The sequence below is a fragment of the Diuraphis noxia genome, unplaced genomic scaffold (genome assembly GCF_037042655.1).
Source record: "Diuraphis noxia isolate RWA-SAM2 unplaced genomic scaffold, SU_Dnox_SAM2 contig0003, whole genome shotgun sequence".
NCBI lineage: Eukaryota > Metazoa > Arthropoda > Insecta > Hemiptera > Aphididae > Diuraphis > Diuraphis noxia.
The window spans coordinates 74137827-74155125 of record NW_028301713.1 but is presented as its reverse complement, the minus strand read 5'-3'; the positions used below and the strand labels follow the sequence as shown (position 1 = coordinate 74155125).

Sequence of the window (17299 nt, the reverse complement as noted above, 5' to 3'; positions counted from 1 at the left end):
TTGGCCAATGTTATTCATAGATCGATCAAACCTTTTGGAGGAGTTTTACGATTTCGATTCCAAGTGTCGATTTAGGTATGTTATTTTAATAATTGGAGACGTACCCAGGTCAAAGGTGGGGCTCAAATTATTTCAAAATGTATAAGTATGAATTTATGAAAGCAGGGGAATAAAATAAGCTAATTTTTACATATTTTTTATGGTCGTAATGTTTATTTGTTCATTAGTCATTGGACCTGGTTGAGTGATGTTTATGAGGTGGTAAATATTCGACAAATATTTTTAGCCTCTGGTGGAGATTTTGCTTAAATAAACTAGTTTGCAATAATTGTTATAGGAGACCTCGTGGCGCAACGGTAGCGCGTCTGACTCCAGATCAGAAGGTTGCGTGTTCAAATCACGTCGAGGTCATTTTTTTTAGCAGTTTATTTTACCAATTCTACATTATTTAGATACTATTTCATTGTTTTAATATATCAACCAGGAATTAATTTATTTTTTTGGGATATTTACAAACTTGTATTCAATTTTTTTTTTTTTTTGAATATGCCTGCATAAAAAATCATCTACTGATTATCAATTTTTGAATTTTCAAGCCTTATAAGCTTAAAAAAAACGCATTTCATATTATATTATAACTACTAAATAATTTATAAATATTTATTATTCTGTTGAATTTTTAAATATCTGTGAAAAACAGGGCTTGAAACTAATTTTAATTAAATAACCAAATATTTCAGATTATGAGCGGAGCGAGGAATGTATTGGTTTTACAATAATGTTTATTTATTTTTATTTTTATTTGTTATTCTGTAAACACATTTTCTTCCTCTAAACTTGCTCAAAAGTATCAAGTGTGGCATTTTTTCTGAAAGGTAATGTTCTTGATCTGGTACTTTAGAGAGGTCATTTTTCGATTTTCGAAACGGTACTCGAAATAAAAGCGGTTAAAGGAGGAAAAACGTATACGATTTCACGATTTCACGATTTTATAATATTAAATAATTACGGACGACGTTTTTTTTTTTATTTATGAAATCATAACAATATAGTTAATATAGTATAACATATCCTAGACTGATAAACCGTCTCCACTCAGAATCGTTTTTCGTATACAATGATGTTACATCATTGAATTCAAATTTAATACCATCCTTTACAGTAATCCTCTTGTAACCTACTGTACTTCAGAGCGACATCCAATTACTTACCCCCTTTTTTTATTTCAACTTTTAACTTTCATGTCCTGGTGAAAAGTATTGGACATTTTTTAATTTTTAATTTTAAAATGTTAATCAAATGCCGAATATCAAGCATTTTTTAAATAAATTTAAAAATGTAAGAAACTCGATGATTTAGAGTAGGTTATGACGAATTCAATTAATTTTTGAAACATTTAATTGGTATCATTGGATAACTAGATTATAGATAGTATAATATCAGCAGAACTTTATACTCTCATAAAGATAAACGAAACCTATAGGTTAGATATGGTAAAATACGGTAATTGATTATTATTTATTATTAATATTCATGTAGAGTGTTACACGCACACTAATAGTCATTTTTATTAATTACTATATGTATGATTGATTGCCTATATTGAACCCCTTATAAATGGTCGGTATCGAATCTCGTGTTAGAATGACACGACGTTATGGATGGCCGGACGTATTTTTTTTTTTAATGAAAGATAGTACATTGTAAGAGAAGGTTTTTGGCATACATTTCTGCTATAATTTCTATTCCTTAAAAACTGCATAACGTATGAATTTGTCATTTTGAATAATGTCTCTTCTTATCCTATAGATGAGCAATATAAATGATTTAATGATCAGCAAATTTTTTAACATGTGCTCAATTACCATTTTGTTTTGGGAAACGGAAATCAAATATTTCTTTATATATTTATCTATGATTGCAATTGGTACAACTAGCGGTCACACAGTGGACTTGTGCACCCCAAGTTTGAAATGTGAAATCTGCACCCCCAAAAATAAAAGACTTCTTCTGTTATATTTTGAAGTAAAAATTACTTATATTTTACCAGTATATTGAGTAAAATAATGAGAAGGTATCGACGTATCGTACGTACTTCGTTATCATGTTCCCAGCTCTGTGGCGGTTAAATGATTAGGGGGATATCGCTGATTTTTTAATAGGCACTATTTAATTATTTAAAAATAATAATAATAATAATTTATGATTTTCAGATCTTGAACATTGAAAAAAAGGTTATAGGGGATCTATCTTCCTTCCACCCCAGTACTAATTTACCACCACACTACCACAGTTCCAGCTCCCAGTTATAACATAATATTATAAAATAATCTTTAAGCTTATTTAAATTGCATAAAACAGAACACCGAATACCGAAACGTAGTCATTATAATATTATATATTTGTGTAATAAAGACCACAATAATATTATTTTATAAATTGACAAATAACTTTTAATACAGGTCAGCGATAATTTTCTTTATCTATGGACTTTATCTACAGTAGAATGCAGGAGCAGGACGGTGTATAAATTTGAGCGTGGTTACATAGTTTCTTGCTTATATATGTTTATAATTTATTTTAACTTACAAAGCAAGGTTACAGTTAAATTGTGTTGTTCAAAAAAGTTATGGTTTTTTTTTCTTGTGACTAGATGAATAACGATGTAATGTTTAATTTAATTATTTTAATTATTTGGTATCATTTTTATTGTGTGCTTATTTTTCTGCAAGGTTAGTTACAATATTCAACTTTAGTCTGCGATGCATTACGCATCATCAGAGAAGATAGTTCAAAGACGATGATACTCCAAGGTTACTGCAGGTGGATATAGGATCGATCTACTACTTTGTTTGCTGATTAATAATTAATCATTAATTACTGGTTCTACGTGGTTTATAGTCTTACATTGAAATTAAAACAAAACATATCATTGATTTCATAGACTTCTCATCACAACAGTTAGTAATGTGGCAATATTGTTCACCTTTTAAACAGCTGAGAAGTTATTATCACAGTGTAAGCTAAAAGTGTCAACGCCATAAAACTAGGTACCTATCAGCGCAAGCGTGTATCGATGATAATATGTGATTGTAAATATTGTATTAATAATTATATTGTATAATACTTACATTGTTTAACATCAATGTGATTTGGTAGTTATGACATGAATGAATTACGAATTATTTTATAGATTAGTATCAAAATCACGATGGCACAATTATAAAAAAACTATAATCATATTATAATTTATTATTCTTGGTCAAGACGTGTTAAAATAAAATATATAAGACAGACATAGTTGCTGTGTTTTATTATTATTTTTTTTTTAACTTTTGATTCTTGCAGCTGTTGTATTAAATTGAATATTGATCTAGTTAAGAATAATATTTTCGATGTAGATGGATATAATTTTATATTATTATATCCCTAACCTGAGCCTGAGTCCTGATCCGGCGTAAAAAATATATCAAGTCTGCAAAACAGTAAGTTTCTGAAATGCACCTACCAATGATAACTATGAAAAAAACTGAAATTACGCCATACCGATTTTCGTTAAAATATTATAATATTTAATAATTCATTTATATATAATATCATAATAATAACTGATCGAACACGATGTTAAGCATAATTTGTAAAAAAAATGCTTTAAGGGTCCCAGGCGAGGGCTTAAAATGTCGAGCTTGGAGGATGGACATTTATGGAAATAAACCAACGTATAATATTTTAATTAAGGAGACATCAACTCACCATACACCATCAAATAAGTGCACAAACAAGTTGCACATATTATGATGGAAGCCAGGAACGATATTTATAGTCAAAGTATACCGAGGTAGATGGCAGGCCATAGTAAAAGAATTACTATTATTCTGAAACTGATGAAATCAGCACTGCATACTATCCACCAGAATATCTCAGAACATCATATCATCATTTAAAACTTTATGGTAATTCAAATAAGTATGGCAAAAAACATCAAATTAAATAATTCACATGAAAAATACAATTATTAATAATATATAACTTGAAAAAATTATTGGACTTTTAACAACGTTAAATTGTATAAGCATATTATTACATCTTGGACTAAGACATAATTTAAACTAAAGTAGATACGTATTGAATTGAATCGATTGGACTACAATGCTTAATGGATTATATAAATAATTTGATTAATGCGGTGTATCGAATTCGATTGTGATGGATTAACTGTAACTACAGTTATACAGCTATAAATCTATAGTGATTATAGTCATATTTTTTGTTTTACACTCGGAAATGTTTCAAAAAATTATTTTATACTACGTTTAACTCTAAACTGGGATAACTGGGTTAACAACATAATAATATTCTACATTAAATTATACTCGTGCGGCTATAAATCCCGTACTCAAAAATCGATGGAAATAATGGAATGGTATATTTAAATATTAAATATGATAAAATATTTTTGAAAACATGTTATTATAATCTTCAGGAACTGGAACTGAACCGTTCTACAGCAATTTTAGGCCATTTAAACTGATAAATCCACGCGGAATCATATTGCACAATTATATTTGGTCACGAGTACGCTAAAAATATTTTTTTACATTAAATATTTATACAATATATAATATTATTTTTTTGCTTAAAGGTTGTTCATTTTTTCTACCTACTGTATGTATTTTTTCTTTTAGATCTGAGATCAGAAATTAAGCTTATACTGTGTCCATACAAATTAGGAATTCATACCAGTTAATATTATTGTAGTTATATAGGGTTTTCAGCCGTGAGACGATGAACCACCTTAAGAAATACAGAGTATAATATAGGGTGATATACGTAGTATATGCATAAGTATAATTTAAAACTGATTAAAATAGTTTCAATAAGGATTCTAAAGTACTAACTAATACATTAGTAGAAGAGTATAAAAAAAATATTAAAAACATCTCTATTTACGTATAGCTCAAAGGAAATAGTATAATGTTAAGAAATATAATCAGAATTTTTAACGAACTGTGTCACTATTTTCAGGTATCAATATTATAGTAAATAATCAAATGTACGCCTTCATGCTTCAGAGTGGGCACTCTGAGCAGCTTGCTTTTTAGTTCCGTTTTTATTTTCGAAATGCTAACTCCAAATGTATCAACTATAGACATGATTCATATATTATTGGAGTTCTGACTTTTCGATTTTTTATCCGTCAGTGAATATCATTAGTGTAGCCGTCAGCGATGAGCAATGCCAGCAAGAAGGCAGTAACAACAATAACGACCAGAAAATTGTCGAGTTCCTTATGCATGTTGTTATACACATGTGTTGATGTGTTGCTGAAAATAAGATATGCCAAGCGAAAAAAAACAAGGTACCGCAGAATAGTTGTGGTTATTAGGTATAAGATGTAACTATATATTATACAAAATATAATAATTATATATATTATTATACAAACAACCACCATCAAAACAATTACCAGCCAATAATAGTGTACCTATACACGTACACGGACAGGAACGATATAATAGATACAAAATTATAGTGATGTCTGTAACTCTATAATCTACATAATGTTTGATATTTTATACAAAATTATTAAATTTGCGGAAAACGTGTTGTTGGGTATAGGAAAACGTGCGTATCAAAATGAATGATCACTATTAGCCTGTCCGCCACGAATTACAAAGAAAAACAATAGTATTGAATATTTAATATTTTACCTATGTTATGAGTTAATGATTATATTATGTTAGATGAGATACTTTATCATAATAAATAATATACTTATAATATATGTACCTGCATAATATTTATATTTTATGTAAGTTTATATTTAATGCATTTAGTTCAACAATTTTGTTCGGTATAACCTACGTATTTCACTGAATTAAGAACAGTGGTGGTATCAGAATTTTTCGGCGGACTTAGTTTCAAAGTTATAAGTTTTTGAAGATTTATGATACTTTTAAACATAGTGATCAAAATCGAAATGGTGGTACTGAGAGGTGTGCTCATGATATAAACCAATTTTTTTTTTTTTTAGTGGGCGAGGGGGTAAATGTCTACCTCACAAACATTGAAACATGACCAAATTACGCCACTGGTTCTCACTTATCATATATACGTATTACGTAATGATAATCTCTTATATATTAATATATTGTATTATATATTTATGTGTGATATGTATAAGCATAATGACAATAGTTATATCGTGCATGCACGATCATGACCACTATTCTTTTTACGATTCCAACGCTTAAGGATAATGAACTCTTCCGGCACATAATAACCACGCCATCTTATTTTATATTATCTACTTTATAGTCACGAAAACGTATAGGATAATATGTTCCGTCGGCAGGGCCGTATTTACGCCTAGGCCCGTGAGGCCCGGGCCTAGGGCGGCAAATTTTTTGGGGCGGCAAATTTTGTAAGAAATAAAAAAAGAATCATATGAATGCATGAAATATTTATATGATTTTTTTTTAGATATCTGTATGTAAAATATACGGGCGCATGAAACTGAAAATGTCACTAACCCGAAATCAATTTTCTCGTAATGTGAGCTATAAAGATAAGATACCTACCTAGGTATATAATAATATAAGTTGTTCCTAAAAGTAATTACGATAAAAATATAATATATATAGAAATTGGCTAAAGATATTGTGTTTGTGTATCCACATCGCACACGACCACAATTCATTTCAGTTTATTGTTCGTCATTGTCGGGAGTGCATATTACAACATAATATATTTAATAAATAATAATTAATAATTTACAGTATTTAGCATTTTTTCACTATGAGTGACGGTCGTAAACGTTTTAGTGGTTCAGAGTATAAAAAGCGAGCCAAAGATAAAGAATATAAAGAGAGTAAAGTTCTAAATAAAATACCTAAACTAAGTACTTTCTTTAAACCTGCTACACCGTATACAAATGATTTAATAGATATTTATCCGAACGTCACAACAGCGTTACGTATGTATTTGTGCACGTTTGCAACAAATTGTACAGCAGAGCGGTCGTTTTCAGCATTGAAAAGAGTAAAATCGCATCTTCGTTCAACTTTGGAGTCAGATAGATTAAACGCGACATCAATACTACACATAGAATCTGAGATGCTTCGAAGTATAAATTATGATGATATAATCGACGATTTCGCGTCTAAAAAAGTTCGTCGTAAAATGTTATAGATAACATAGGTTATGATTAGGTATAAGTTTAACTATTAAGTATTACTAGGTATAAGATTAAAGATTATTAAGATTATTTTAAGATTAAGATTCAAAATGTATACTGATAATGCCTAATTAGGATTTATAATTATTATTTGTTTTGTTTATAATGACTATTAACCTAATTTCTTTAAAATGAAATAAATTTATTTGTAATAATTAAAATTTTTTTTTCTAGGGGTAGAGGCAGCATATTTAAAAGGGCCTAGGGCGGCACTTGTTCTAAATCCGGCCCTATCCGTCGGTGGACTCATAGTATCATTTTTTTTACTGATAAAACATAACATTGCTTGGTTGATAGACTATAGATATTAGTGATATTATTAAATACAACGTCTATAAAGGTTCACAACAATTTATTATTAATTACTAGGCTTAATATTTGTATTTTTTTATATAATATTATAATAACATAAAATATTAAAATCAGGCGTCGGCTATACATCGCAACAGTTAATACGATCGTATTGATTGCGCAGAGCTGCTGAATATTTAAATACGCAAGGCAGGTATGTGCGCGCCTCCCTGATGTATATTCACAATAATATTTGTTCATAAAATAAAAATATTAAATAACAGTCGTCGGAGACATAATATTATAATAGATCTTTGTTACAAAGAAAGAACCTTTGTGCATACTGTTCAAACATTCGTGTCGTGAATTGTTTTTTTTTTTTTTTTTGTAATACCGGTTTCATTCACGTTGAAACTACCTACAGCCACGAGGTGCAAAATGCACATGCTGCAAGCAATCATTAGAATTTTCAAGTATAACCTGCAGGAGTGCGATGTACGTTCAAAAGTACGTTTAAAAACACTCAAATAACATCATTATAATGTCTCTCGTCTCTGAAATAGTGCAGTTTATTCTATACCGGTATATTATTACCACGCTATATTAACATTTACCTAACGTAGAATTCCGCCAAATACCATGCACGTTTAAAATTTTGTCTAAATAATATTGAATAGACAATTTAATGTGAACATCACGATTCACGAAAAATAAAAATTTTTGTTGGATTTTTTTGTTGAGTTGATAGTAAACATATTTTGACGGTAAAGATTAAATATCCTTTTCTTTTATACTTGATAATATTATACGTCATGGTTTATTGAATTTCAATGTAGACTGTGAAATCAGTGTTTATTTTTTAAATTATGGATACACTAGGATTGTAGATATTGTAGGTGCTATGCATAATATAACGTTGTTATCACGAAAAACGCTTACTAAAACGAATTTGTGTGCAATTGTATGACACTACAACAACAGCAGTGGTGCGTAATTTAGAATTAATGGGGGGGGGGATCATACATGTTCAATAAAACCCTGCAAACCTCATACAATCATATCATCTCTTATAACCCTCTTAAACAGTTAAACAGGGTCGGATTGGTATATATCAGCCCATCGAGATTTTCACTTCTAAGTGGCCCATTTACATATTCACTGTCCCAAAATTTGGGTCTCCATTATTTTTTATTGGTTTATTACGTCTAAAACCGATACAAACTTATTTACTTATTCTAACATGTATTTATTTTCACCCACACTCTGACACTACCGGCCTTAACTTTAAGCGACCGACTGAGATTTTCTCGGTAGCTCGCCTAACCAATCCGGCTCTGCAGTTAAACTCTATAACAAGGAACAGCTAGGTGTGATTGTGATATACGAGAAATGGCATTCGCGTAAAATCATGAACATAATATAAGACGGAGTTATCAAATAATGTAATCAGTTTTTAATAATTACACATGGGTAATAATTAGGGCTCGGGACTTAAAGCATTTGCTAATTTTTTTTTAAATTTTTTATTTGAATTAAGCCTCGGTAACTATGGCCATTGGCAACAATGAGTTTAACTCTAAATTATTTACATGCTTTTGCTTATTTTTATGGATTGACTTAAAATGTAGCATAGTGCGATGGAAGTGTATGTCATGCACGAGTAAATACGTTTAATTATGAAGTTTGAAAGTGCTTTTTTTCGCTTATTTCAGTGATTTTTCAAAAAAATGCTTATTTCCAGTTTTTCTGATTATTTTTGCTTATTTGACCAGTATTTCTACGTTTTTATAATGTTTTCAACTATTATAAATATCGTTTACATTTTATTTTTCAGAAAATCCCTAGGAAAATTTATAAAATCATTTAAGTCTCGAAAGTGAAGTTTAATTTATTTTAAAATATAAATATAAAGATTTATTTTTATTTTGTTTGATTTTTTAGTTAGAATTTTTTAGTTTTTAGTTTTTTGATAAATATTTTTGCAAAAATTTAAGTTTTTTAAAATGCTTATTTGATATTTGAGTGCTTATAATGATGTTTTAAGAGCTTTTTTAAGCGCTTATTTCAATGATTTTAAGTGCTATAAGTCCCGAGCCCTGGACTAATAATATTATAGCCAACACTGAAAACTCGGCGGTTCCTTATTATTAACACCCTGTATGCGGGCGAATTTCACGATTCCTTTATCCGGAGACTATCGGCTCGAATTTTATTATTACGACTCGACTCGAGTAACATAACAATACTGAATACAGTTGTATAGGTATTATACTATTATTATATTGTGTCATCCGAGCCGATTCTGCAGATCCACCGATGCGAGCCGGCACAGCGTGACGAGCCCCCTCCCCCCCCCTCCCCCACCCACCCGCCAACAGTCGCCCCGCACAACAGTCAGTGTTGTATACCTCCGAACGTTCGTGTTGGACGACAACGAACGGGTTCGGTGTAACGACCAACGTTCGCCGCCGACCGAGTGAACGCGACGACGACGCGTCGGACGGATTTCCATTGTACAAACGCCGTACATTACAATACAACGCGTAATGCGTGCGCGCACCGTTCCATCCACACTCACATATATGTATATATTTTTTTTTTATTATTATTATCATCTATATATGTGTATAGCATATTATACAACGTTCGAACCGGTCGGTTCAAGGTCTCTCCTCCGCGCGGCCAACTGCACCACCGACGACGTGTTCGCAGCACCACCGCCACGGCCGCTGACAGGGCTGGACAAAGTGTGCGCGTGGCGGCTCGTTGGTCCAGCTGCAGTATACGTCTAACCGCGGTCGCCGGCGGTCACTGGGGCGGTGGTCACGCGTGCCGAGAGCGTTCAATTTTCATCGTTGTGATAGTCGTTTGATGTACATAATAATATCATTATACACTTAAAAATCAGTGTTTTAGGCCGGAAATACTTTTTATCATCATACTGTTAAATAATATATAATATATATATATATATGTGTGTGTGTTATAGAGGCGGAGTACGCCGTGCTGCGTTTTGTAATTTTTATCGATATCCGCTGCTTTAGCCGCGAATCATTGTGATCGTGTCGGCGCAGTGGTCATACTACTGTAGTAGCCGTAGACATAATAGGATATTTCATCAGCGGGTATAGCTCACTGCGATTCTTTGGCCGATCGACGTGTGTACAAAAGTATCTCTTACCTGAACTATCACTTTACAGGTACATTATAATAATACTACTTTGCGAATACGTTTATAACGTGACACCTCCCATAACATAATAATATAACAGTCCTTCGAAAAACCACTTATATAGTACCTACTAAAACCTTACAAAGAACTAACATCCCAGTTGACAAGGGTGTAAACTGTCAAATGAATATGAATTATGAGATATTATTTTATAAGCTTCCAGTATTGTAATAATTCTAATAAGGATAAGTACATATACCTATTAATTTGGATTGTATCAACTGGAACGAGTGCTGTGATGTACGCATATTCTTAGACCATGCACGAAACGGTTTTGATTTATACCTAGCTAGTGGCCACTATATGATTAAATATATTAAAAGCTTTATAAACTATTATTATAACATCAAAAATAAAGCCCCTTCAAATTATGTGCAAAATTAGAGATAACTTATATCAATTAACAATGGCTGTGGAATATGGTATTAAGTATTTTGTGTTGATGGAACAAATTGAAACAAATTTCAAATCTTTGTATGGGGTGCTCTGCTGCGTAGACTTTTTATAATATGTTAATTGTTATTTTTTCAATACTCGTAATAAGGGCTGTTTCCTCGTGATTTGACGAACACTGCGATATCTCGTTTAAAAGGATTTCACACGACCTGCATCCGCATGCATAGGTTTGTATGAATGCGTACTTTGTATCACGAACGTTGTGTGATGAAGTTTATGGGAGAAGGGGCTTCGCCTACAATGTTTCGGTTGTCTATGTAACAAAATCTAAAAATGGTAACTAAAAAAATGTACGGAGAAAGCCAAGTAAAATTACAGAGGAGCTATAGCCCCCTTATCTAACCTATTTAGGCCTATGTCCACATGTTTTATTGTGTTTTCACTTGCCTTTGTCTTAAAATGTAAAACATGTCAGCATCATATACTTGAGTTGATTAGAACTAATTTTGTGTTGGAGCCATATTATTGGAATGAATTTACTTTCTGATTAAAGTTTGTTTAACTTTTAAGCACATATATTATCTATGTTTGTACCTTGATTTTAGATTCTGAATGTAGAAATAAATGTATTAATTTTATAATGATGTTTTTATTTTTTGTTATCACTTTTTGTGGTGGTAAAAATGCTTTGTGAAGAAAAATCAACAAAAACTGAATGAAAAACTGAGAATTTTAGTTAAAACCTGTTTTTGAAAAAAAATTACTTTGTTTTTATTGTAACTCTAAAAATAATAATTCTACATTACACGAAATTCTACCTGAACGTTTATATTAACATTTTCTATGAACTTTGTTGAATGCTTTTAACTTTTTTTGAGCTATTTATAGGTATAAGTGTTAATTTTATAATTTTCTTAATATTTTAATCTACATATTTTGAGTTATTCAAAGAGATTTTAAATTTTTTTAGTTTTTATTCTATCAATGTTAACAAAATGTTTTTGTTAACTCTAAAAGCTTGAAAATTTAAAACGAGGTTTTTATAAGTTTTTGTAATATAATCAGTTCATAAATAATATAATATTATAGATCCATAATCATAATTTATAAATATTTAAAGTTCAAATTTATCAAATCTCAAAAATGTAGTTAAAAATTATAAAATGTTCGATTTTTACAGTTAAGAATTGAAATTTTAAATAAGGTTTCTCATAAATAGTTTATTCTGTAACCAATAGATCTAAAAAACATATAACCAAAGTTTTGGTTTAAAGATATTTTAAATCATAATTTGGACAAAATAACAAATTAAAATTAAGAATAATGGTTTTAGTTATTTTATTGTAATATAAAATTATTATTCGTGGGTCGGTAAATGAAATTTTTACATCATGATATTATATTTTATATACAATATGATATTTTAAAATCGGTTTTGATTTCAAGTGCTTTGTAAAGGGTATCATCGATTTTTAATGTTTATCGGACAGTTCACATTTTAAGCATTCAGTTACATTATGTTGCACCATGAATTTAAAGCCGTAGACTACACACATAAAGGCTTATTTTCTCGCCGTTAGGAATCTGTAAGTTAGTCTCGTATGTCTAATCCACATGCGGTTGAGTATTGACTCTTGTTTCTTTTTCAAAGAGCTGTTAGTCTACCAATTTGTCGTTCATTTGACAGGGTTGATATAAGATTTTTCTCAAACAAAAGCATATTTATCGTTATACAATATATTTTGTGAACGGATAATGGATATTATTGCTTGTTACCTCGTTGCAATAAATTGTTCGAAATGCTTTCACAAATATACACTACAGCGTTGTGTTGTTTTATGAACCACATATTATACTATAATTCGCACAATAGTACGATAGGTTAACATTATACTTATATATATATATCATAATGTAATTTATCAATAACCCTAAAAAACGTGTGTTATGATTCATAACTTATGAATATTGTCAGTGGGTATTGACAAATAGTATACGAATTTGTAAAAATATAATAGTTCAGGGATGATGAATTCAAGATGTAGGATGAAAGTATTTTTTTAAGTTAAAAAAAATAATCATACAATTATTTGACACGCAAGTGAACCAAACTTTTATTTGACACACAGGTACAAAAAATGTTTACCATCATGTAATAGTTAATACGCTGGTGGTGCCTTTCAGTATTTTTTACCGTGTATTATACTTTTTTAAATTTCGCTCTGAATGGCCTAACATTGATTATTTTGAATTTTTCAAACATCTTTAATTTGTGTTGCATTATAATTTATAACATGAAATTGGAATGAAATGTCAAAAACTGTTAGTTTCTTTTACAAGAAGTTTGTGTATGATAAACTGTATGGCGAGGCTGATAGATTGGAGTGATGTGCATTTAACCTGACGTATAAGAAAACTCAGAAAACCCTCGAAAAAAGTGATCGTCGGACCGAGAGTAATGGAGCTTGTAAATATACATAATTCGTCTTCCTGAGATGTCATCGCACTGAGAACTCGGAACGCACTCGTGAACAATGACTAATAAACTGAAATCAATCAAGAATGAACGGAAAATGATGGTCAAGGATAAAACGGTCGACGAGCACTGCTATCTTTCAATATTGAACAATCAAAGATATCATTCGTTATATGTTCTCGAGTAATGTGAATCATAATACACCAATGATCTATCTACTGATAATATGATGGTCACCTCGACCACGGTATAAATTCGGTTATCATGTTTTGTGGTCCACATCGTATACGGCATACTTGTAATCAGGATGTATCCACGATAATATTCATTGTCAGTTTGAAAAAAACGCAGTCGTCGCGTTTAACGCTGAGAATATTATGTCAACCTCATAGGGCCAGTATTACATTATATATAAATTGTTTCCTGTTCCGAAAAATTTCTGCATCATCACCACCTGGAGATCTAATTTTTATATGAGTACAATCTATCGCTCCAATACATGATGGGAATTTTGCAATATTGAAGAAATCCTGCTTAACTTTACGTATTTCATCATCAGTTGTTGGAAAATGAATGAAATCCGGTCTAAGTGCTGCTAAGGCCTTTGACACTTCTATTATAATTTTACCACCAGTAGTTTTATGGATTCCAACAAAATCTGCACAAGTTGCTATGAAGGAACCAGTTGCATAATACCTCAACGTCATCAACAGTTTTTGACTAGGTGTTACTGCATTATTTCTGTAAAATATTAATAATTACAATAAACTACACTATTCATTTTTATTTATATTACAATGCATATAACATTACCTATATGCATTGGAGAAACTAAGGGGGCTAAGCACCTCCATCTACGGTAATTTGTGTAGGTAGTGTAAAAAAAATCAATTAAAGACTACACTATTTATTTTTTAATTTATATTATAATGCATATAACATTAGGTACCTATTTGTGGCATATTAAATGCAATGTTTTATTTATTATGCATCGATATAAGTGTTCAACTTTTTTAAATGAACAATTAGGATGTACAATTTTAGGTTTGATTTAAATGATAAGAAATCTTATGCGTTGGTATTGATTCATAATTTGCAGATTACAGATAACTATTATAAAGATCAATTTTAAATTGGAGGAACTACAAAATAAACAAATACAATATCAAATAACTGAACAAAAAAAAAAATTTTAATACACACTTACCTACTAGTTTGTGATGCGATTTTTGGTTCTATTATACGTAGGAGAAACTTTACAGTATCTTTGTTCAAACGAAACCTGTTCAAAAACTCGTCATCTCTCCATACTTTAAAATGGTCAGGTCGTTTGCGAATAATTTTAGCACGTCTAGGGAAGGCCACAAGTTCCGCCAAATGATCAAAATCATCGATTGCTTCATCACTTTCCTCGGTGTCTGAATAGTCGTCAATATCCATATAGTCTAGTGCGCCCATATCGTAAAAATAGTAATATGTAAAAAAATATATTATTATATAATAAAATATATATCAAATAGTTGGTGTAATCGAAAATCAAAGACAAAATTAAATAATAATATTGTTCACAATAAAATTTAGATTGTTGTATTGTATTGAAGAATAATAAAATTAATAATGATAATGATATCAAAATAATTACAAAAACATAAATATTTATCAACCAATCAGATGCTTTAACGGTACATCACGTTTTGTAACCAGCCGATTTCGGCTGGTAAGCGTAACCGGTAGCTGACGGTCAATAACAGAGTGGACCAGAGTTTGTAATACTGGTTATTTCATCTTACGGACAGTTAAACACTGATCGGAGTGTAACCCATGATTGTAATACTGGCCCATAGTGTGCACAACTTACTATAACAGGCAGATATGCGAAGTATCCAACAAAGTTATTAGTAATTTACCAAAAACAGTAAAAACACAATACTTACCTTAAGTCGTTAACAATAATTTTTTCCTGAGAAAAAAGGTCGAGCTACTTTTGATGTACAATGATGGAACACCTTCAAATTTTGTTTTAATTTATTTTAGCCAGTAGACCTTTTGGTTTTGCTCTGCTGCAGAAGTATTTGAAAATATTTAATATGGATATTATATGAATATGTAGGAGGTTATATTCAATAGAGTCCGCAAATTAGTGTGGACTGTATAAAATAGTTTCCCTAGACCTTCATTAAAAAAAAATCTATTGTTTAAAAACATTTTATTACAAATAGTGAGTAGGTATTTTGCGGTATTTTGCTACTAATAAAGTTCTAAATTCGCACAATTTTGCAACATATCTTTTAAGTTTTAACTGAACATTTTTTTTTTCATTAAATACACCAAAATAACTAAAATCGTTAGAGAAAACATGTCCGTAAATGTTGCCTACCAACTTTTTCCGATTAAATTTTAAAAAAATGAGCAAATATCTTGCAAATTAATTTGAAATTGGTGTTAAGAATTTGCAAACATGTTATCAAAATACTATAAATTAGAAAATATTTGGTGGTGGCTGGGCGTTAAGTTTGGAATCATACAGTGGTTTATTTTTTTTTTTGTGGTAGAGAGGGCCCATAGTTCGAAATTCAGATATTAAATTTGTTCAGTAATTAATAAATACATACAAATAGACAATCATTTTAAATATACATTTGTTATACTTGAGCCGAAGCGGGCCGAGATCTCTTGGGCTCCCCTTAAATCTACCACTGCAACTATATCATTTTTATTATCTTTATCCCTTTATAAGCTTAAAAGTAATACATTTTGAGGGTATTGATGTCCACTAATATTTTGGTGATTAGATCGAGGGGGGGGGAATTATCAATTACAACCTAGTTCAACCCATATTATGCCGTGGTGATCTACATATTAGATTATGCGTAAATTCAATAGATGCAATTTTCGCTATTTATGTGAATAAAATATTAATACAACAGTTGACTGTTGTGCATATTACTTTAACCAAGTTCTCGGAACGTGATTTTAGAAACGTTCGGTGCGTTTCGTCGGGCCAGACAGTACACGATGACTTGTTTAGGATCATCAGTTTCGCCAAAATTTCGTGACACTGTATGAATCTATTAATTTAGGTAGATAGGAACTCGCTGCGGACGAAGAAGCGAAAACGTTTCGATCGAAAAATCATCGCAATCAATGGCGAACACGGATAAAACGGACCAAGTGACCAACTTGACCAACGAAAAATATCACTGTTAAGGTACTTGCATGCGAAAGTGCACAAATGAAACCCGCCTTTACACCGAAACTAAATACGTAGGTACCTGAGTATGTATTTAGTTCAGTCTCAATACATGTTTCAACTATTACACACGTCCGTGTAAATCCTTTTCTATGATTGGTTGGTTTGGTTAGGTTACCGCATGATTAACCACTTTACCGTGTTGTTGAACATTTTACGTAGCATACAGGGCATACGCGTATAGTGGAAACCCGCGTTCAGTGCCCTTAACACGCACTTAACGAGTATACCGTAACCGTGGTCTGCGTAGTTTATACATAGATACCTAACATCTGTAATAAACGTAATTCGCGATCAGACACAGAAAGCTGTCGCCAAACTTTTTGTCCGCATAACCTAATCCAACCGTATATATTGTCCGTCGATTAGTGTTGTGAAACGGTCATCTTGGTCTCCATATTATCATACAGTTTTCGA

The 17299-nt window shown here is 31.0% G+C and overlaps 1 protein-coding gene and 1 non-coding gene across 2 annotated transcripts in view; both read left to right on the top strand.

Moving 5' to 3' along the window:
* The first annotated feature begins 339 nt into the window (after positions 1-339).
* Positions 340-411, top strand: TRNAW-CCA (transfer RNA tryptophan (anticodon CCA)). The gene has a single exon. It is a non-coding gene; the product is annotated as a tRNA-Trp (tRNA).
* Positions 412-10334: 9923 nt separating this feature from the next.
* bdg (sodium-dependent transporter bedraggled) overlaps positions 10335-17299 on the top strand; it is an 88941-nt gene continuing 81976 nt past the window's right edge. Inside the window, exon 1 of the mRNA XM_089223577.1 lies at positions 10335-10728. The gene's annotated coding sequence lies outside the window, so the exon portion shown is untranslated. The remainder of the gene's footprint in view (positions 10729-17299) is intronic.